Source organism: Cervus canadensis, chromosome 21 (assembly GCF_019320065.1).
Source record: "Cervus canadensis isolate Bull #8, Minnesota chromosome 21, ASM1932006v1, whole genome shotgun sequence".
NCBI classification, from domain to species: Eukaryota; Metazoa; Chordata; class Mammalia; order Artiodactyla; family Cervidae; genus Cervus; species Cervus canadensis.
This window is the reverse complement of record NC_057406.1, coordinates 48590344-48613823: the sequence shown is the minus strand read 5'-3', so window position 1 is coordinate 48613823 and position 23480 is coordinate 48590344. Positions and strand designations below refer to the sequence as shown.

At 42.8% G+C, this 23480-nt stretch overlaps 1 protein-coding gene across 1 annotated transcript in view; it reads right to left on the bottom strand.

Moving 5' to 3' along the window:
* Positions 1–23480, bottom strand: part of ANO4 (anoctamin 4) — a 424034-nt gene that overhangs the window by 374896 nt on the left and 25658 nt on the right. The window lies entirely within an intron of this gene.

The following is a 23480-nucleotide window of genomic DNA, read 5'->3' as shown; positions in this document are numbered from 1 at the left end:
AGAAAAACAAGAGCATTTTGGTTCTCAGCCAAAATCTGCTACTTCTAAACTCATTCCTTGGCAATTGTCAGTGGTATGGGGAGAATTAGAGGGTAAAATTTAAAATCATGTAGATTGGGCTCTAAAACGTGTATTTTAAAGATAGGCATATCCAATGATATAAGAATTCTCAGCAACCTAAACCAAGAAGTTCAGTTTAGATTCCGGATGCCCATCAAGAGCACTGATCTCTCTCTCTCCCGCTGTGTCCTAAGAGCTGGGCTCTGAGCTCTGCCTGGGATGTGAAACAAATGCATGGCTGCCTACCCACACATCGAGGGACGGCCTCTCCCACTCTAAACTATGACATTGTGCATCTCTAGTGCGTTTGGGGGCTTCCCTGATAGCTCAGTTGGTAAAGAATCCACCTGCAATGCAGGAGACCCCAGTTCGATTCTTGGGTCAGGAAGATCCCCAGGAGAAAGGATAGGCCACCCACTGCAGTATTCTTGGGCTTCCCTTGTGGCTCAGCTGGTAAAGAATCTGCCTGCAGTGCAGGAGACCTGAGTTCGATCCCTGGGTTGGGAAGATCCCCTGGAGAAGGGAAAGGCTACCCACTCCAGTATTCTGGCCTAGAAAATACCACGGACTGTATAGTCCATGGGGTCGCAAAGTGCCGGACACTACTGAACAACTTTCATTCTCACTAGTGGGTTTTGAGATGTCTACACCATCACTCCAGCCGCAGAGAAGTGGTCAAACATGAGCCCGCAGGTCCCGGCTGCAAGTCCTTCTTCTTACCTCCTTCAGTGCAAGAGCTGATCTGAAGCTCTTCCACTGCAACTGGCAGAAAGTTTCTTTACTCTGACTATCTTGGTTTTTATAATCATTTCCAAATGAACATTTATGTTTAGCCTGTCCTGCCTAATTCCAAGAAGGTTATGGGCACTTACAGATCTAATATGGCTCTTAAGATAGAAACATAAAGTCAAAACTCCTGTCATGGAAGGAAGAAGAATCTGAAATTCTAAAGCCAGTAATTTTCAAAGTTTAGTGTGCCTAAGAATAACCAGTATTCTACCTAAAATGCCAGTTTCTAAGACCAGGATCCAAGAAATCTCCATCACTAGATCTACAGTGAGGCTGAGTCCATCTGAACTGCATTCAAGGTGATTCAGATGCTAATCGTCTAAGGAGAACTTTTTAAAAGCAATCTGCATGGTTCATTATATTTCACATAATTCTTAAAATGACCCATGGGGGTACTATTATTACTTGTTTTTTAATACAGTTTTTGAAGGCTACACTCTATTCCGTTATTACAGACATTGACTATATTCCCTGTGTGGTATAATACATCCTTGTAGCGTATATTACAACCAATTGTTTATACCTCCCACTCCCCTCACCCCTATATTACCCCCAGTGGTAACCACTAGCTTGTTTTTCTGTATCTGAGTCTGCTGCTTTTCTGTTATATTCACTAGTCTGTTATATGTAGAATCTAAAAAATACAAGTGATATCACACAGTATTTGTCTTTCTTTGACTTACTTCACTTGGCATAATGCCTTCCAAATCTACCCATGTCACTGCAAATGGCAAAATTTCATTCATTCTCATGACTGAGTAGTATTCCATTATATACATACAGACACACACACACCCACAATAACTTCTGGTCAATTAACCTACAACAATGGAGGTAAGAATATACATGGAGACAGTCTCTTCAGTAAATGGTGCTGGGAAACTGGACAGCTACATGCAAAAGAATGATATTAGAACATTCTGCTCACACCACCTACAAAAGTAAACTCAAAATGAATTAAAGATGGACATGGAAGATTGGATACTGTAATACTCCAAGAGGAAAACATAGGCAAAATATTGACATAAATTGCAGCAATGCTGTTTTTTGGATTTGTCTCCTGAAGTAAAGGGGGAAAAGCAAAAATAAACAAATGGGACCTAATTAAACTTAAGGAGAGCCCTCTTAACACTGACACTGACTAAAATAGTTACTATAAAGTTGAGCTCTGAGTTTCTTGGCACCTAAAGCAAAATGGGGTAACAGTGTACCACATAACCATCACTATATTCATTCAGAGTGGTAAACATTTTATAAATTCTAAAAGTTACATGTATTTATTACTATCTATATAACAATCCCTAAGCTGAATTATTGAAAGTCTGTAAATGTTGTCTCCTGAAAGTTTAGACAATTTGGTTGAGAAAAAAACTTTGTGGAAATGCAAATGATGCTTAACTAAGTTCATTATACTCCTGGAATGTGTTAAACCAATAGACTACAACTAACAATTTTAAGTTATAACAATATGACACTTCTGTCTAAGCCTCCCCAAGAGATGGCTTTGGTGTTAAGTATTTGTGGATGAAGAATATCACCTGCCATATTATTAGACAAAGAATGTGACAGCCATCAAGCCACCAGCCACTGCAGCCACCCCAACTGTGCACCTTGAGGGGATCCAGGATGGGAAAAAGACAGGATACTGGCTAGAGATAGATACAGTGGATATCAAAGGAATGATTTCAATGAGTCAGGCTCTTGCATCTTCCCATACATAGAAAAGAGCTAAATTCATTAACTTGAGATGTCTGGTTTTCTTTAATTTACAGTAATCTTTTGATGCTCTGACTACCTGGTTTTTGTTGCAAAACTCATACATCCTGGCTCACGTATCCTGGCTCCTCTCTTACCAGCAGTCCCTCAGAGCCATCTGAGAGGCTGCCTTCTGGGCTTAAATCCTCAGAAATTTGGCTGAATAAAACATAATTTTCAACTTGTGAGAATTCTCAAAATGCTTGTGCATTTTATTTCCCCTGGCAACATATTTAAGTTCAAGCAACTTAATGGCGCCTATCACTATAGGGTGGTGTCAACTAAAAAGAATGCACGTGAGAGTTGCAAATTTTACTTGGGGCAACAGGAGGACTGCAGCCTGGCAGACAGCACCTCAGCTCTGAGAAACTGCTCCAAAGGCGTACGGGGAAAGGACAGCATATTGAATTGGCAATCAGGCACATACTCTTTTAGAAAGTATCTGCTGGTCTCGTGAAGCTTCTGCTAGTCACAAGAAACAGTTGTCACCATGAAGGGTTTTAGTGTTTTTCTAGAGATGAGGAGATATAAGAGTTAGGCTCATAAAATCAGCTCTTGAGAACATCTGACTATCTGAAATCTGTCCCGCCAGTTTTCCCACAGCACAGAGTGCCTCGTTTCTGCTCTCCATCCTGCAGTCCTTCATTGGGGTGCTGGACGTTACCAGCTGTGGCTGCACATGATTCAACCCTTTCAGAGGTAGATGGGACACACCTGTGGCAAGTGCCAATTTGCGGTTGACAGAAGGACGCTAAGAGGTCATATTAGACATAGGAGTCAAAGTATCATTCTAGGATGTGTCTGTACTTGTGTCCAAAAAACAAAAATTTCGGGAGTAATCTATCAGATGACCTTCCAGTCTACAATAACGATTCTCTATATTTGTATTAATACACCCCTTTACAGTTCATATCAAGGTTTCCCATATTCATTTAAGCACCTCCACAACTCTCTATGCAAATTTCTAACAACCTCACATCACAAATCGGGAACCTAGGTTCCAAGATGCTAAGGGAGCTGCCCATGGCCAACAGCTGGTAAGGGATGAGGTAACAATAGAAGCCCTGGGTATCCTTTTCCACCAGGGGGCTGGTGTGGGCTGCCCACACTATACAGTCTAGTTGTTAGATTAAAACACCAAAGTAACAGTTACATGTTTATTATCTTCATGAATATCCTATTAATTTCTCTGCATTATTTATAAAGAGGTCAGATCAATTGCAGGAGCCAGCTAGATCACTTGCTTCTTTCCTTTGTATTAAAATCACAAATGCTTACCTCTCAAGATATCTTTGCATTCTTGATGAGAAAAGTGAGATTGATAAGGCTGCCTAATTTTGTAATTAAGTGAATGCCATCCAAGAAAATTAATTTCAAAAGTCTTTCTGTGAGAAAGCAGGGATGTTTTGTAACAGGTTTAAAAATGACTGTGTGGATAGATTTCTTGTCTTTGAATTTTAGTTGTTTCCTGATTTCAACAGAGAAGCTATTTGTCACTTCGTAAATAGCTACCTAAACAGATGGCTTTTCACACATAAGATGCTATCACAGGCATAGAGATTCATGACATGACAATTTTAATAGCTGTTAATTACACAGATTTAAGGGAAGCAAAGTCTCTTAGAAATTTTATAAAAACAGAATTATTCTACCAAATTTAATGCTACTCCCCATCTCCCTGAAATGTCCAAGTATGATGTGAACTCACTATGAAAGTGGAAGTCTCTCAGTCATGTCCAGCTCTTTGTGACCCCATGGACCATCATCTGCCAGGCTCCTCTGTCCATGGGATTCTCCAGGCAAGAATATCGGAGTGGGCCGCCATGCCCTTCTCCAGCAGATCTTTCTGACTCAGGGATCAAACTACGGGGAAATCTGAAAATCTGGGGAAATTGTAGCACTTTAAGTTACAGAAAAACACTAGTAAAAACATCAATACATCCACGTATGACATTTACAACTCAAAGCTGTAACAAACCAAAGTGGTTCAATGCAACAAATACATTGAGGACCTACGACATCCATGGTTCAGAACTTCCTCTCTGTACCCAGATGAAGCTGGGTCCAATCCCTGCTCATCCACTTACTATGGCAGGGGTCTCCAACCTCCAAGTCAAGGGCTGGTACCTTTTACCAGATCAGCAGCAGCAGCATTAGATTAGAAATAAAGTGCACAATAAATATAATGCATTGAATCATCTTAAACTCATCCCCTCAACCCTAGTCTGTGGAAGAGTTGTCTTCCATAAAATTGGTCTCTGATGGCAAAAAGATTGGGCATGGCTATACTATGGTATATGTCTTAACAAGTTATTTCATCTCACTAACACTGTGTTTGTCTTAAAGATGAGAAATATAACAGATTTCTACTCTACAAAAGGCTGTTTCTGGAGATTAAATGGAACAACAGATTCATTTGACAATGGATTCATTGGACATTTACCATGTTCTAGGCTTTCATGCCGGGGGAGGCAATGGCACCCACTCCAGGACTCTTGCCTAGAAAATCCCATGGACGGAGGAGCCTGGTGGGCTGCAGTCCCTGGGGTCGGGAAGAGTCAGACACGACGGAGCGACTTAGCAGCAGCAGCAGGCTTTCCTTCTGAGGCTCAGCAATAAAGAGTAGGAACTCTGCCCTCATGGAAACGGCAACAGCCGGGGCACAGAGTGGGTGTTCAGGACGTTAACACACCAAAGATCTCAACCAGAGAGAGATAAGGAGCAAGTTCTAGAAGTACCTGGGAACTCCGCAGAGAGCTGAATTTTCCCAGCCACATTCTCACCTGGTACAGAAGATGAACACATCCTCCCAATCTTCATGTCTCTAGGTTTCCATGTAGAGGACTTTCTAAAATAACTGACATTTCTGATATATTGTTCCTTTCCAAAGGAGCCACGATTTTGAGTGGGGAAAAGGTAAACTGGCCGAAGGTCAACAGCACTAGAGATCCTGGCCTCCTCTTTTCCCTCAGCACCTGGGCCAGCATGAGGCAAGGGTAGCCTGGATTTTGCCTGAGTCAGGCTGTCCCAAGGCCTGGGTAGAAAGTACAAAGGGGAGCAATATCCAACTTAGGCCACATTCTGCAAACCACTCTGGTCAGAAAACGAGAGACTCAGCAGTAAAGAGAGTTAAGAACACTCTGCCCTCATGGAAACTGCATCAACCATGAAGTTTAACCTCTACACGGCACCTACCTACCAACCGATCCTGAAATCTGGTGGGTTACATATGGGGCCCTGAACATTCCAGCACCTAGAATCACCTGCACAGCCTCCGGCACCTTATAAAACGACTTCTGGGAAGTAAGAAATGGGAACTGCTCACGATTAAGGGGGCTGTATAAGGTTTCTACTGCTTTCGTTATACCCTTTTCCCCCTAATGATTAACAATGATGCCTCTATGTGCTCAGTGAAGGCACAACAAGGAGGAATAGGGAAGAATCTTTCTTCTTCCACTGTGAGCCCTGGAAAGCAAGCCCGGGATGCTAAGAAAGAGGGTCCACGTTAGAGACAGGAGGGAGAAACTGCCAGCAGTTGAAAATTTCAAACCTGGAGAAGACGACTTGGATTTTGCAGAAAAGAATTAATGTTGCAGGCCTGAGACTGTTTCTTTAGAAATGCTTGTTGGCCCTTGGCTGGCATCTGAGAACCTGGACTTCAGGACAGTTCTCTCCATTCTCCAATAGAACGGCTCACAGTGCCTGGATTTGTACAAGCAATGCCGGTTATGATGAACACCTGCTTTCCTTCTGGGAGTCGGGGATTTTGAGACATGCGAGGCAGAGGGTACTCATGTGACCAAAAACCCCCTAGGGACCAAGTCTTTAAGGAGCTCCCCTGGTAGACAACACTTGATGCAAGTTGTCACAATTTGGTGTTGGAGGAATTAACTACATCCTGCGCAACTCCACTGGGAAAAAACCTTGGAAACTTGAGCTTGGTGTCCTCTGGACTTTGTCTCATAGATCAGTTGGTAAAGAATCCACGGGCAATGCAGGAGACCCCAGTTCAATTCCTGGGTCGGGAAGACCCCCTGGAGAAGGGATAGGCCACCCACTCCAGTATTCTTGGGCTTCCCTTTTGGCTCAGCTGGTAAAGAAACCACCTGCAGTGCAGGAGACCTGGGTTCAGCCCCTGGGTTGGGAAGATCCCCTGGAGAGGGAAAGGCTACCCACTCCAGTATTCTGGCCTGGAGAATTCCACGTATACTCCATGGGGTCGCAAAGAATCGGATATGACTCAGCAACTTTCACTTTCACTTTGTCCCACCTAACTTTTCCATTTGCTGGTATTGTTTTGTCTTAGCTGTGATTATGACTATGTGCTGACTCCTTCAAACTCTCCCAGGGAATCAGGGTACCTGGAGGTGGTCCTTGGGACCCTGATGCTAAGGACCGGCAGGAATCGGCCCAAGGACAGACGTGGGCCTGGGACTGAAAGCAAACCCTCTGGACAGATGGCTTTCTTCCCACACCACTGAAGACCCCTGTGCTGGAGAAACTGAAGTTTTGGGTAGAGTGAGGGGAAAATACAGATAGGAGACCGAAAGGAAAAGAAGAGGAGGATGCAGCATATGGCAAAGGTGGGCTTGGCTTTAAGAGGCCAGAAGGCCTTAATAAAGGCCCTAAGGATCTTTCTGGCAAAGAACTTTTAGAGTAAGTTTAAGTAGGCATGTTCCTGCTTCTCTTCCAATGCTTCTCTCCTTTCTTCCTCCCTTTTTGTCTCTAAAAGCTTCAGGTGTGGAGTACAGGTGCCTCTTGTCCAGGGAAGGAAAGAAACAGCATGTTGGAGGGGTCGCCTGGCCAAGTCAGCTCAGCCACACTGGCCACACAGCTGCAGCAGCGATGCTTTTGCCCAGCCCCTCCTGAAGATGTAGGGAAGAAACGGAAAAAGCAGGGAGAAATGACCGAGCCAAGAGTCCACCAACTCATTCTCCCCTAATTCCAGTCTCAGCCATAGTAAGAAAGCTCCAGTTTGGTCTGCTTGATTTAACTAGGATACACGCATTTCCCAAGACTGTGGTGCTTAACACACGGAAGGAAAGCGATGCTCCCACCACACAAAGACCCACATACTGAGAGAGTGGGGGCTAACATGACCCAGTAAGAAGATATGGTATTTGATGTCCAAAGACTTGAGTTTGAGTCCATGCTCCAATGTATCTGTGCAAAACATGCTCTTCTACAGCCTCAAATGAGTTTACTAACACTTATCCATAGTGGGCTGAACAGTACTCTCTAAAATATATACCCACCTAAGACCTCAGCATCTGAACTTATTTGAAATCAGGGTCTTTACCAGTGTAACTAAGGGAAGGATCCTGAGATGAGATCATCCTCGAGTAAAACGGGCCCTGAATCCAGTGACTGTCCTTACGAAAAGGACACACACACCTGGAAGAGCAAGGGAAAGATCGCTCCCCAGAGCTTTCAGAGGGAAGCGAGTCCTGCTGCCACCTTGATTTCAAACTTCCGGCCTCCAGAATTGAGGGAGAATAAATGTCTGTCGTTTTATGCCACTTAAGTTTGTGGCTACTTGTTGCAGCAATCCTGGGAAACCAATACACTGCTTTACAGGGTCAGCATGAACATCAAGTGAGACAACAAAAGTTAAAACATTGTGAACTGTTTAGAAGCATGCAAGTGGTAGCTATCATTACTAAATCAAACTTGGGGAGAGTCACACATCTCCTGTGGGAAGCCAAGTTCCAGACCTGGCCTTAGGACACTGAGCCAGCCGCTCTCGCCAGAGAGGACAGAATGCCGTCCCCTGACTCCTCGCCTCGCCTGCTCCAGACCGCCTCACTCCACTTATACTGTGTGCCTCTGAGGAGGATTCACATGTGAGCTGGTGCAGAAAGAAGGCGTCCGTCTGCTCTCCAACACCAGTCACGTGGCAAGCATCACACACTGAGGCCACCATCTGTGCTAACAACTCACATCCAAGCACAGTTCAAGGTCAGCCCTGCTCTCTTCCTGAATGAGCCAGGACCAAGCGCAGGCGACTGTGGGGCCAGAGTCTCTCCATGAAGAGCATCCTGGGTCAGAGCACTTCCAGGCAGATGAAGTCCAGGCTAAAGGAGGAAGAGCTCACTGCAAGGCCCTCCACGGCCAACCTCTGGTCCAAAGGGTCTCACTCAGGACGTTTTCAGGCATGATGTAATGTTCCCAATACTTTCTGGCCTTCTCTTTTTAAGGGGAGCTTTGAGTGTTGATATGATTTTCCTTTGTATTGAAGGTGGCACTAGTGGTAAAGAATCCACCTGCCATGCAGGAGACACAAGAGACGCAGATTCGATCTCTGGGTCGGGAAGACCCCTGCAGTAGGAAATGGCGACCCACTCCAGTATTCTTGCCTGGATAATCCCATGAACAGAGGAGCCTCAGGGCGATGGTCCACAGGGGTCGCAAAGCGTTGGACACCAATGAAGCAACTGAGCTCCACTTACATTCAAAGCTTAGTCCTTGAGAGAGTGCAGAATGGATATACTGATCAAAGTAGTTGGATAAGAGGTAGAAAAGGGCAAAAAGAATATCATCATTGATAGGATCAAGAAAAGAGTTTGGAGATGCTCGAGGGAAGTATCCAGGCAAAAGTGACAAGGTGTGAATCAAGACAGGGAGAGTGAACAGGGACAGATTCAACATGGCTTACTGCAGGGACATGAGGAGCAGAAGAGAAAAGTCTAGGATTATTCTAGGGTTTCGGCTTGTACAACTGGGTACATTCACCAAGACAGGAAATACAGAAGGAAAAGGTGAATTTGGAATAAAATGGGGGGGATTTTGGCTAAGCCAAGTTGGGGTACCTATGAGACATCTATATGAATATTTCTAAAAAAGTCAGAAAAGGTCAGGTGGGAGATTTGAGCCTACAATACAGAATACAGATCAACAAACCAGGCTCAAACCAGGAAGGGCAGATGGAGTAAAAGGGCAGACTCTGTGGTTACACTGATATTTAAGGGATATTGAGAAGGTCCAGTGAAGGAGAACAGACATGGAATAGAACCCAAGGCTTGAAGGGTTCCATGGAGATCTCCCAAGAGCTGAACAATCCCCACTGAGAGGGAGAGGATTAGGATGGGAAAATATTTACTAGGTTTGGCAATTAGGAGGTCACTGATGATTGATGCATCCCATGCAGGGGTGGGTGGAGATGACAGATGAAGAGTAAAAGGAAGAAAGGGGTGAAAAGAGAATGAACTCAGGCTTGTCTCTGGAGTTTGGAGGAGAAGCGGTAGTAGCTAGAGGGCACTCTAGAGTTAGGAGTTGGGTTTTGCTTGTTTTGTTGGTATTTTTGGTTTGTTCACTTTTGTTATAGAGAATTGGGGTTTGTCTTAGTTTATAGGATTTAGGACTTGAGTGAATGTAGACACTAGTTGGAAAGAAGCTGATAAAGTCCCTGAAGAGGCCAATGGGACAGGATCCACTATTATAAAGGGCAGACAGAGACCCAGTGAGGGGTGTGAAGGAAGAAAGTGATGAGATGAGTGAATTCTAGTGAATTCTAACCACGTGTGAAATTATTTTCTCTGCTGGAAGCTCCAAAGAGGCAAGAACCCTACTTTTCATTTCTACATCCACACCATTTTGCACAATGGCAAGCACAGGCAGTGTTCAGTATATTTTGGATGAATTAAGGACGTGCATAACTTGGATTTATGATCATGAAAATAGTAATTATGTGCAGCCCTATTCTAAGGACTTTAAGTTGATTCACTCTGAATTCTTACAAAAACATATGATGTAGGCAATCTTATCCCTGCTCTATTTTAAAAGATGCATAGCAAATAAGTGATTAGAGCATACTGAAAACTTAAGATTTTTCTGGCTATTCTTGTATTTCAGCCAAACAATAAAAGTACTTCTTAGTACAACTGATCTATATAGCAATTTTTTCCTCTAGATATGAGGTAGATGTTTTCTTAAAGCTCAACTATTGAAGGTGGGGGAAGGGAGAAGAGTCATCATATAAATTCTTGTTCTCCTGTCTCTTGCTAAGTCTTGGGCTTTCTGGTCAATGCTCATTCCATCATCAAATCACATCATAAAATAATAATATGTATTGTACACAAATTAAAGTGACACCTATAGTTTCATCCTGAATCTTCACTATGCTTTTTATATAGGAAGGCAGCAAAATGTTAGTTTAGGACACAAAATATTGAAATCTTGGCCCTAAAATTAAATGAGGAAAATAACACAAAAGCATTTTCTGTAGCAGCCTATATTATATTCAAATTGAAGAATAATAATACAAACCATAAACTTCTTGAACAGAGAAGGGTTCCCTGACGATGACTTTTTTGGATCTGACATCAGAAGCCAAAAAAAAAAAAAAGATTATAATGAACTATAACGTTACTGCACAACAAAGGAAACCATCAATTACATAAAAAGGTAAGGTCCTGAATGGGAGAAAATATTTGCAAATGATATACCCAGGAAGGGAGTAATATTCAAAATATTAAAAGAGCTCATACAACTCAAAAGAAAAAAATATGATTAAAAAGGTAGGCAGAGGAACTGAATAGACATTTTCCCAAGGACAACATACAAATGGTCAACAGGTTCATGAGAAGGTGGTCAATATTACTAGTCAGGGAAATGCAAGTCAAAACCACAATGAGACAGACATTCTAACATGTGTGAGGCAACACCAAAAAGACAAGCAGTAACAAGTATTGGCGAGGGTGTGGAAAAAAGCAAACCCTCATACACTGCTGATCAGAATGTAAGTTGGTGCAGCCACTACAGAGAACAGTATGGAGATTCCTCAAAAGTTAAAAAATTAAATTACCAAACAATCCAGCTATTCTACTTCCAGGTATTTACCCAAGGAAAATAGAAAGACTCCTTCCAAAAGATACCTGTACTCCCAAGTTCACTGCAGCATTATTCACAATAGCCAAGATATGAAAACAACGAAGAGTCCATCAATAGATGGATGGATAAAGATGTAGCATGCATGTAAAACAGAATATTATTCAGTCATTAGAAAGAAGGATCCTATCATTTGCAACATGGATGGACCTTGAGGGAATTATTAAGTGAGATAAAATATACTATATGAACTCACTTACCTGCAGAATTTTTTTAATGAATTAAAATGAATTTATAGAAACAGAATAGATTGGTGGTTGCCAGAGGCAGAGGGTGGGGCAAATGGACAAAGATGGTCAAAAGATACCAACTTCCAGTTATAAAAAATAAATCCTGGGGAGGTACAAGGTGACCACAGTTAACACTACAGCAGTCCCCCTTTCTCATGGTTTCAGCCACCAGTAGTGAACCCCGGTCCAAAAATCCTTGTACAACAGACCTCACACGCACCAGCAAAAAAAAATTACTCCTGTCACCTTACTACAGTTTCAGAGGATCTGAGGTACTACTATCTTATATAGATCAATGCCATTCAAATTATAAGTTGCAATCATTGGTAGGCAATGGCATCAATTTAAGGGACCACTACCCACTTCTGGGGAAAAAAGAATGCAGATCAGAGTACATAACACATGAGAATAAGTGTTATGTCCTGAAACATTTGTTCAGATGTGAAAGAGAAGGAAGAAGAAAAAATAGTCGAGGTAGTAGATCACAATATGAAAATGTTACTCTGGGTAATGGTAAAACACACACACACTGCAAAAACAAGTTGAAAGCCACAAGCTAAGATAAAGCAGTGGAATAGCATTTTACAACTCACTAAACACAGTATCCAAGCCCAACCCAGAAATCGGAGGAGCCAGGTAAGGAAGGAGAGAAGGAATCAGTGGGCCAGAGTAGCTAATAGGAAGAGCCACTTTCCTAAAATCCTCACATTTTAGGATTAGCAAACTTTTCGTCTATTTGATCTCATTTGAGTATCATTTTCCAGATGACGCAATCTAAGCTTAAAGAAGTTAAGTCCTTTGGGTGAGGGTACCGTGCTGCGTGCCTGAGCTGGGAGGGGAAGCCAGGTCTTCAGTCTCCTGGCTGCCCACATTCTCACTATAACTTCACCAGCTCCAATACGTCCTTGAGATCTCTCAGTCTGCTGTCACTCTGAGTCTTTACCTGTTTCCAAAACTTAATAAACCCCACTTCTTATACCCTCTGACTGTGTTTCGGTTTTGTTTGCTCCGGCGAATTGGTGCCGAGCCCGCGGCTGGAGCCTGGATCCCACCGCGCGGCCCTTGCAGCGCGCGGCCCTGGGGCCCCAGCTCCGCCTCCGCGTTACCTGCGCGCGCCTGCGCCTTTCGGGCTCCGGGGCTCCGCGGGGTCCTCGGGCTCCGGGCGCCTCGGCGCTAGCTCCTCCCGGCAGCCGCAGACACCGCCTCCTTGGAGCCCGCAGCTCGTCCCGCCCTGCCCCCGCGGGGCCCAGCCCACGCACCCCAGTCAGTGACTGCGCATCTCCCGCCAGCAGCGCCCACGCGGAATCCCTAATTGTGTCTTCCCCCTTCACTGAGCTAATCAGATTTTCTTATTTGTGATTATTTAATATCTGTTTAATCAACTAGCTTGCTCCCCCGTCATTCCAAAAAGAAAGGAGCCCTGTGTCCTAATGCAGTGCTTGGCCCACTCAGTACTAGCCACGCAGGAAACAGCTGTTGAATAAATGGACACCACCTCGGATGATAAAAGCGAAGGAACTCGCCCATTCTCCAGTTACGACCATAAACCAGCTGTGTTCTTATTTTGCTGAAAAGAAGCCGCCGTAGAAAACTTCCAAACCCCTACCTTCCTAACCAGGCACACAGTCGTCAGAAGGTGCCCCTTTGCTGGAGGGAAATATTACAAGGTGAGCCTGAATCTGGGCGCTCAGAAAATCTGCCCCATGCATCACCACCTCCCCGACCACAGAATTCAAAGCGTAGATCCTCTATGCATTCCCGACTTTCAAAACAATTTGCAAGTCAGTTGCTGTCCAAAAACCCACTGGATGAACTCTGATGAACCACATCTCAAAAACCCCAACCTACTTCAACTCCGGACTCAGTGAAACAAACAAGCGGCACAGTCATCCCCTCCCCCCACCCCCGCCAGCGGACTGGCCATACCCGTGGCTCCAGAAATCCACCGTGTGGCCAGCTTGCCTTTCCCCCTTGATAACTTCTTAGTCCCTTCATTTCAATCAGCTGATATAGGAGAGGCTGTAGTGAGCACTTTCAGCTGACTTTCTGTCTTTGTGGCCTTACCCTCCAAGAGAATTTCTAAGGTCACACCCCTTTCCTGTAGCAGGTTGCCTCCAGGCAGTGATGAGAGGTGCAAAAGCCCCACTGTGAGACAATTTTGAAGGCCCTCCCGCTCCAGATCACCCTATATGATGCGTTGAAACCTGTGTATATCATCACAGTCCAAACTCCCTCTCTACCCAACCCTGCTCTGTTCCCACTTCATCCTCACCGCCCACATCCACAAATACACTCATACACATTGATCCCAAGGGTTCTCCCCAATAAACTTCTTACATGCCCATCTCTGGCTCAGAACCTATTTCCCAGGGAACCCAAATCAAGCTAACTAATTCCCCCCCTCAAGCAGTACTGTGGTTGTTGGGTTTTTTGGTATCTAAACCATGTATACAAAAAAGTTAGAACACATACCACACTGGTCAATCCTTTTCCCTAAACGTGGTATAAGCAGACCTCCCACTTACAACCGGTGGTAAAGCAAATGTCTTTATGGAGTGCTGTTCTGGGAACTCACAGGCATGTTTGATAAAAACAAGATTTCCAAGGATCTTTAAAAAGACCCCTTTCCTTCACAGCACCTGCCTGCTCATCACTATACTACACTACACATTTTTGGGTGTGATATTGTTATCTGCATCTCACACTAAATTACAAGCTCCGCAACAGTCATACAGGAGCCTGTCAGAAAAGCAGAATGTCACCCTCAACCCCCACCTACTGAATGAGAATCTTCAGTTTAAAATCTCCAAGTGATCTGTATTCACATTAAAGTTTGACAGAACTCACCTAAACAATAAAGTTTCAGTAATATATTTCAACTTATCTGGAAGCACATACAATATCCACTCACTCACGTACCACATCTATTAATCACCAAGATGTGCTGAAGCTACCACCAAACTATCCCTCAGACGTGCCCCTTTTGGATTATATTGCTTAATCCCAGTTCAAGCTGCCTTATCTCTAGAGGACCACACGTCAGGTAGCAAGAATCTAGATGACTGGATGAATGGATGAGTTTATTGGAGCATTTTAATGCCTTTTGATTCTAAAATATATCATCCTTTGCAAATCAGATTTAATACAGTTTTAAATCAGGTTTTTCAGTTTCATATATCAGAAATCCTCCAGAATCTTCATAGCTGCATCATTTAATTGACTTTATCCTCATGTGCCATTAATCATTCCCTGATTCTGACGCTTTCAATCTTCTAAAACTAAATAACCACTACACCTGGAGAAGGGATTAGCGGGATTGTGCTAGAGTCAGAAGTTAAATGGCAGCACATGGTCTTGAATTCTAAAAAGAACGATACAGCCAAACTTAAGAGAACAAGAGGAAATTAGGAAACTTGAAGAAAGCTCGGTGATTAATTTCTCTCAGCCAGTTCTCGTGTCAAATAAACATTCCCAACCATCCTCTTAGTTCTAAAATGCAGGCAGTCCCCAACTAACCTCAGGTTTTCTCAGAGATGTGGCATATACATGGTGGTTAAGATTCTCGGTCTGCTCCCAAATGTCAATTAACGCATGGAATGCCAAAAAAAGTTGAACCACCAAAGTAATAGCCCCAGAGAACCCAATGACCCCCTATAACAACATCTCTATATATAACGCATTCAGTGCTCAAGCTTGACTGTGAGGACACACAACCCCTAATTGCTCTGAGATCAGTCTCCATGCACTGCCCACTGTTTGGAATACCGGTTCCTCATCTGAACAACCTCTACTCAAATGCCTGCCCTTCTACTGTGACATCTTCTACCCAGCCAATATTCTAGAAAACCACAGATCACCTTCCAGAAAGCCAGGACAAGTGGTTTCACTTATTACAACTTCCCAACATTAGCAGGTTAACCATACCCACTACATTCCATATAAACTTTACTAGGAAACATTCCATCACATACAATTAAAGTTGAATTACCCCTTCAGGGACGTTTTGACAAAAGGAAAATGTTTTAAAGGCAGAGAAATAAGGGGGTAGGTACCCATTCCATTTTTTTATTGTTTTGTTTTATTTATTTATTTTAATTGGAGGCTAATTACTTTACAGTATTGTAGTGGTTTTTGCCATACATTGACATGAATCAGCCACGGGTGTACATGTGTTCCCATCCTGAACCCCCCTCCCACCTCCCTCCCCATCCCATCCCTCAGGGTCATCCCAGTGCACCGGCCCTGAGTGTCCTGTCTCATGCATCGAACCTAGACTTGCGATCTGTTTCACATATGGTAATATACATGTTTCAATGCTATTCTCTCAAATCATCCCACCCTCGCCTTCTCCCACAGAGTCCATAAGTCTGTTCTTTACATCTGTGTCTCTTTTGCTGTCTCGCATATAGGGTCCATTCCATTTTAAATATCATATAAAATGTTCAATTAAAACAAGAGAGGAAAGAAGAAACAGTAAACAAATGCAATGAATAGAAACCAGTTACAAACGTGGTAGATATTTACCCAGCTCTATCAATAATCACTTTAAATGTGAATGGTTAAACTATATCAGTTAAAAGACAGATCCAAAGAATGGATAAAAGCACAAGCTCCAACTATGTGTTGTCTGTAAGAAGCCCACTATAGGTATCATGATTTAGAAACTACGTCTAATTTATGTTGCCCTGGCTTTTTGGAGAGGGTGGCTGTCCTTCCCATTATGCTGTACCATGAATTCAGCTGAGCTAACACTGAAGCAGGAATTTGGGCTTTAAGACTAGCTGGGCCCATAGTATGCAAACAGGGGCAGGTCCATGAGCATCTCTGGGCATCTCTAAAAGGCAGCACACCAGTATCCCAGTTGGATCAGATTATTTTCATCTCCTGGTCACATCAGTGACTCAAGTTGCAGGGTCACTTTTTGTGGCACCCTAGCTCTGAAATGTAATTCTCCCCTATTTCTTTTGGCATCAACTCTGAGTATATCTCATCACAATTTGTTGAAGTAAACTGAATTTGTGCTGTTAAGTGGGTACCTCTCCTCAGGTACTCTATACCTCAAGCAAATTCATAGCACAGTTTTCAGTGTTTGCACAAATAGAAGCACTAGTACACCCTATATGAGATTGCTAGGAAAGATTAAGTGAACATCTTCCATCCCAATGACAAGACAGACTCTTGGGAAATGAGTATTGATCAGGAGCAGAGGACAGTCACTTCACAGCTTCCTTCCCTTTCATTTTGCACAACAAAGGAAACTATAAGCAAGGTGAAAAGACAGTCTTCAGAATGGGAGAAAATAATAGCAAAGGAAGCAATAGACAAAGGATTAATCTCAAAACTATACAAGCAACTCCTGCAGCTCAATTTCAGAAAAATAAATGACCCAATCAAAAAATGGGCCAAAGAACTAAACAGACATTTCTCCAGAGAAGACATACAGATGGCTAACAAACACATGAAAAGATGCTCAACATCACGCATTATCAGAGAAATGCAAATCAAAACCTCAATGAGGTACCATTACACGCCAGTCAGGATGGCTGCTATCCAAAAGTCTACAAGCAATAAATGCTGGAGAGGGTGTGGAGAAAAGGGAACCCTCTTACACTGTTGGTGGGAATGCAAACTAGTACAGCCACTATGGAGAACAGTGTGGAGATTTCTTAAAAAACTGGAAATAGAACTGCCATATGACCCAGCAATCCCACTTCTGGGCATACACACTGAGGAAACCAGATCTGAAAGAGACACGTGCACCCCAATGTTCATCGCAGCACTGTTTATAATAGCCAGGACATGGAAGCAACCTAGATGCCCATCAGCAGATGAATGGATAAGGAAGCTGTGGTACATATACACCATGAAATATTACTCAGCCATTAAAAAGAATACATTTGAATCAGTTCTAATGAGATGGATGAAACTGGAGCCCATTATACAGAGTGAAGTAAGCCAGAAAGATAAAGACCAATACAGTATACTAATGCGTATATATGGAATTTAAAAAGATGGTAATGATAACCCTATATGCAAAACAGAAAAAGAGACATAGATGTATAGAACAGACTTTTGGACTCTGTAGGAGAAGGTGAGGGTGGGATGATCTGAGAGAAGAGCATTGAAACAAGTATATTATCAAGTGTGAAACAGATTACCAGCCCAGGTTGGATGCATGAGACAAGTGCTCAGGGCTGGTGCACTGGGAAGACCCAGAGGGATGGGATGGAGAGGGAGGTGGGAGGGGGGATCGGGATGGGGAACACATGTAAATCCATGGCTGATTCATGTCAATGTATGGCAAAAACCACTACAATACTGTAAAGTAATTAGCCTCCAACTAATAAAAATAAATGAAAAAAAATCCATGAGAAATGTTTGGATTTACGATCACTTTCTAAAACCCAGCTCTACCAAGAGACGGCATATGAAGGCTGTGAGACACAGCCCCAGGAGACTGGGGTGGAAGGTATAATACAAAAGGGATGAGTTCTTGCTCATCCTGTGTATGTAGATGCAGGGGAATTACCACTGGTCTTGAACACAAATGGAGGAGCTCTGACTTAGACACAATTTCAGATGACTGTATCCTGGGGGCTGAGGGTCAAATATCAAATGTGTTAACCTGTATTCTCAAGGGGAAAACCTCCCTCTTTGGAAAGAGATTCTCTCCATGTTTTTGATTAGGGCACAGGTTGCAAAAGGCTCATGTTAAATATACGGTGAAGTGAAAGTCGCTCAGTCATATCGGACTCTTTGTGACCCCATGGACTGTACAGTCCATGGAATTCTCCAGGCAGAATACTGGAGTGGATAGCCTTTCCCTTCTCCAGGGAATCTTCCCAACCCAGGCATCAAACCTAGGTCTCCCACATTGCAGGATGATTCTTTACCAGCTGAGCCACAAGGGAAGCCCTAAATATAGGGTAAAACTCATTACAAGTCATGAACCCCACCCTCAATGATTAGATTATATTATTCCCATTAAGCAGAAGTCCAGAGAACTGCACTGGACTTAATTAGTATAGATCAGTGTTTCTCAACTAGGGGCTTCCCTCATAGCTCAGTTGATAAAGAATCTGCCTGCAATGCAGGAGACCTGGGTTCAATCCCTGGGTTGGGAAGATCCCATGGAGAAGGGAAAGGCTACCCACTCTAGTATTTTGGAGAATTCCATGGACTGTATAGCCCATGCAATCGCAAAGAGTTGGACACAACCAAGCGACTTTCACTTTCACTTTCTCCACTAGGGGCAATTTTAGAATCAAGAAGACATTTGGCATTGTCTGGAGATATTTCTGGTTGTCACAATTGGCATCCATCAGGTAGAAACCAGAGATGCTGCTAAATGTCTACAATGCACAAGACAGCCCCCATAACAAAGAATTACTCAACCCAAAATGTCAATAGTGCCAAGGTTGAGAAATTGGTATAAGTGAACAAGAAAAGACCTATATGCAGAATGAGATACAATTTAGGAAGAGTCAAAGGACACAAAGAAACAAAGAAAAAGGAAAACCAAAGTGTGAAGGCCATAGTTTATCACAGTCCTGGAAATGCCATAAAGGTGCGGGCCTACTGCAAGGTTAAGGTACAACATATAAGAAGAGAAACGCAAAGGAAAGAGGCAGTGTTAAGAATTAATGATGAACACGGGACCATGTCACATACACTGCAGATGGTTAGCCGCATTCCTGACCTCTACCCATTCAGTTCAGTACAGTCACTCAGTCGTGTCCAACTCTTTGCAGCCCCGTGGACTGCAGCACGCCAGACTTCCCTGTCCATCACCAACTCCCAAAGCTTGCTCAAACTCATGTCCATTGAGTCAGTGACACCATCCAACCATCTCATCCTCTGTCTTCCCCTTCTCCTCCCACCTTCAATCTTTCCCAGCATCAGGCTCTTTTCAAATGAGTCAGTTCTTCACATCAGGTGGCCAAAGTATTGGAGTTTCAGCTTCAGCATCAGTAGATGTTCATAATACCTTCTGCCCCACTGTGTCAACCAAAAATACCTCTAGACATTGCCAAATGTACCCAAGAAATAAAATTATCCCTGGTTGAAAACCATTCTTCTAGAGGGATCTTTCTAATTAAACATGTATTTCTTCCTCTCTTTATTTCTTTCATCTTAGCTTTTCTTCTAGGCTCAAATTCCTTCTTTTCTAAAATGGGCTCTTCAGGGGACTTCCCTGGTGGTCCAAGGGCTAAGATTCTGCACTCCCAGTGCAGGGGGCCCCAGTTCAATCCCTGTTAAGGGAACTAGATTCCACATGCTGCAACTAAAAGTTAAAATCCCACACTAAAGACCTGGCACAGTCAAATAAATAAATATTTTTTAAAATAAAAATATTAAAAAAAAATTAAATAGGCTTTACAGTCATTCTTCAGTAGCTGTGCTTTGGGTACACTTTCCCAGTCTTTTTCCAAAAATGTTCTAATGCTGACCCCCCGCTTCAGTGATCACTTAGCTGGATTCAGAATTCTGAACTGACCATTACCTCTTTCAGCACTTTGAAGTTATTGATTCACTGTCTTCTGGCCGCTATCATTATCATTGGAAAGGCTTCCTCCTTAATTGTTTCTCAATTGTGGTAAATCTGCTTCTTCCCTCAGATTACTAAGATTTTTCTCTTTGTCTTTTGCTGACTCACCACAATATGTTTATATGCAGATTTATTTTTACTTATTCTGCTCGGCATTACTGTGTTTCTTGAATCAAAATATTTCCGTCTCTCAACAATTCTGGGAAACGCTCAGTGATTATCTTTTTAAAAACATTCTCTCTCTCCATTCTTTCTCTCAACAGAGATTTTCAAGTGGGAGAGGAATGGAGAGAGGGAGAAAGAGTGGAAAACAGAGGAAGAGATGAATTTGGAAAAGCTAGCCCCAAGGACATAGAAGAATTAAGAATGGGGAGGCTCCTCTAGTAGAGATCATGAGAGCTGGAGTGAGATAATGCAATGGGGATGGAGAGGATGCTCTGGATCAGAGACATCTCTAGAGTAGACAGTGAACATGCTGGTCAGCTGGGTGTGGAGGCTGACGGCAGCAGAGGGTTAAAGCATGAAAAAACCCAGTTTTTGCTGGGGTGCTGGGGTCTGGATGGACTGTGGCGCCATTAAACAGAGCAGGAGACTCCGTCTGGAAACTGTAGGACACTCTCCTAGAGCTAAAGTGACTTATCTTAGCTCAGAGTTTCCTTCAAACTAGCAACAGAATCAAATATATATGTGTGTGTCTGTCTGTATATATGTTTATATAAATTAACTTTATTATTAAAAACAGGAAGGAGAGACTTCCTTGGTGGTCCAGTGGTTAAGACTCTGTACTTCCAATGCAGAGGGTATGGATTCAATCCCTGGTCGGGGAACTAAGATCCAACACGCTGCAAGATGCAGCAAAAAGAAAAAAGAAACCAAGAAGGAAAAATGAAACTGGAAGCTTTCACACCAAAAAAATGCAATTAAAATCAATAAACTGTTGTAAGAAATCAACAAATGCAATAATTAACCAAAAGATAAACATAATTTAGACTCACAGAAGTTACACCAGGAGCTATAATACTCTATTATAAAATACTACCTGCTTGTTTAATGTATCATTAAGTGTCAGGCTTACTTTATAAATACGCAAATTATTATTACTAAAAACCAGTTGCTTGTAAAAATTCAACATTTTATTGCTAACAGGAAGTTCCTAGGATTGAAGAGAAATACGGGCTTTTCATTTGTTTCTGAAAACCTACAAGTTAAAAATAGAAACCTCCTCCAAAAATCAGACTGTGAGGCTCTATGGAAAAAGAAAATGAAAAGTCAACTCAAAGGGAAACGTGATAAAATGTTAATCTGGCAGCTGCCATTTCACATTCCTCTTTGCCACGAAATGCCATAACCTCGCAGCTACCCAGGCCAAAAGCAGCACTTTTCTTAACTTCTGATTTTACTCAACTTTTTAAAGCAGGCAGAGTCAGTTTTCAATCGTGATAAATCAAAGCGCAGGAGATTTCAAACATAAATACGGAGAATGTTCACACTTCAGATCACGATTTCTCTGCTCTCCAGCTGACCTTCGATCAGGACAACCAGAGCGATGCTCAGGTTTGCGGAGCTAGTGGTATGCGAATATCCCCCAGCAGTCTGCAACATCACCCAGCCACTTAACCGAAGACTCTTGTGTGTCCCGCTTGTGACAGCCAAAGGGGTGTGTGGGAAACTCAGGAATAAAACTCCCAGGAGGGAGCAGCCTGCAGGAAGCAGACACTGAAGCTTGCTCGGTGCCATGCCCACAGCATCCCCTGGATAGAGCCCAGGCATCTTCATTTCTAAGCAGTTGGGGACTCTGAACATTTAGTGAAGTCTGCAATCCACTGTTTAGAGACTGCTCTTGATCATCTGGAAATTCTGCACCATCAGTGTCTCACCTCTAGGTGGCAGCATCTGTGAATTTGTTGAGTGTCATTGTGAAATGTTGAGTGTCAACCTTCAAAAATTTATCTCCAGAACAGAAATTATGCATTGAGTTTCTCTGCCTAAACCATTATCTCTAAGTGTTGTATCTGTACGGGAAAAAAATAGTGGCAGGATAGATTTTGCATATTTTAAACCTCCAACTCAAGACTCTAGAAATGTTTAATTAACTGGCCATTCTTGCCTAAGTAAAGCTTTCTACAACTCAAAGTATAATGGAAGCAATAAATTTCAAAGCAAGATGCTGTGAATATTCTTCTTGCCCTGACTGTGTAAGTCATGAGCCCCAAAGATCATACAGATCAGTGGTCAACATTTTTTGCAAAGAGCCAAACAGCAAATATTTTAGGCTTTGCAGGCCATTCCATCTCTGTCACAGTTACTCAAGTCTGCCATTCGTCACCTGAAAGCAACCACAGACAAATACATAAGTGGTTGTGTCCCAATAAAACTTTATATATGAACACTGAAATCTGAATTTCACATGTCTCAAAGATTATCACCCTTTTAATTTTTTCCAACAGTATGGTATGAATGTTTGTGTCCCTCCAAAATGTACACATTTGAAATCCTAATGCCTAATATGATGGTATTAGGAGGTAGGGACCTTGGGAGGTGCTTAGGTCATGAAGGTAGAGCCATCGTGACTGGGATTAGCATTCTTACAAAAAAGACCCCACAGAGATCCCTCACCCTTTCTGTCATGTAAGGACACTACGAGAGGTCTGTGACCCAAAAAAGGGTCCTCACCCAACTATGCTGGCATCCTGATCTCAAACCTCCAGCCCCCAGACTGTGAAAAATAAATTTGCTTTTTTATGAACTACCTGATCTGTGGTCTTATGTTATAGCAGCCTGAACAGACTAAGCTACCAACCATTTAAAATAGAAACTATTTTTAGTTCTTGGGCTGAAAAAGAACAAGTGGCAGCCAAGATTTGGCCCACTGGCAGTGATGGGCAGACCCCTGACATAGATCAAACTGGTGGAGCATCACGTGTTGATAGTAACTGACTACCAGCTTGACTGTATTCAAAACTTTTTGATGTCTTATCACTACTTAGAGAGTAGAAATTAAACAAACAACAAGTCCTACAGAAAAACCTGGAATTCTGATTCAGAGTTGATTTCTAGATGACATCACACCAAACAGAACTAATGCTCAGGTCAAATATTTCTGAACACATCTGACCTTATTTCTGATACACCCAAGCTATTTAAAGGCCAGCAAATACGGGAGAACTGTTGGGGTCCATAGCATCACACAAGCAGAAATACGGACGCAATCC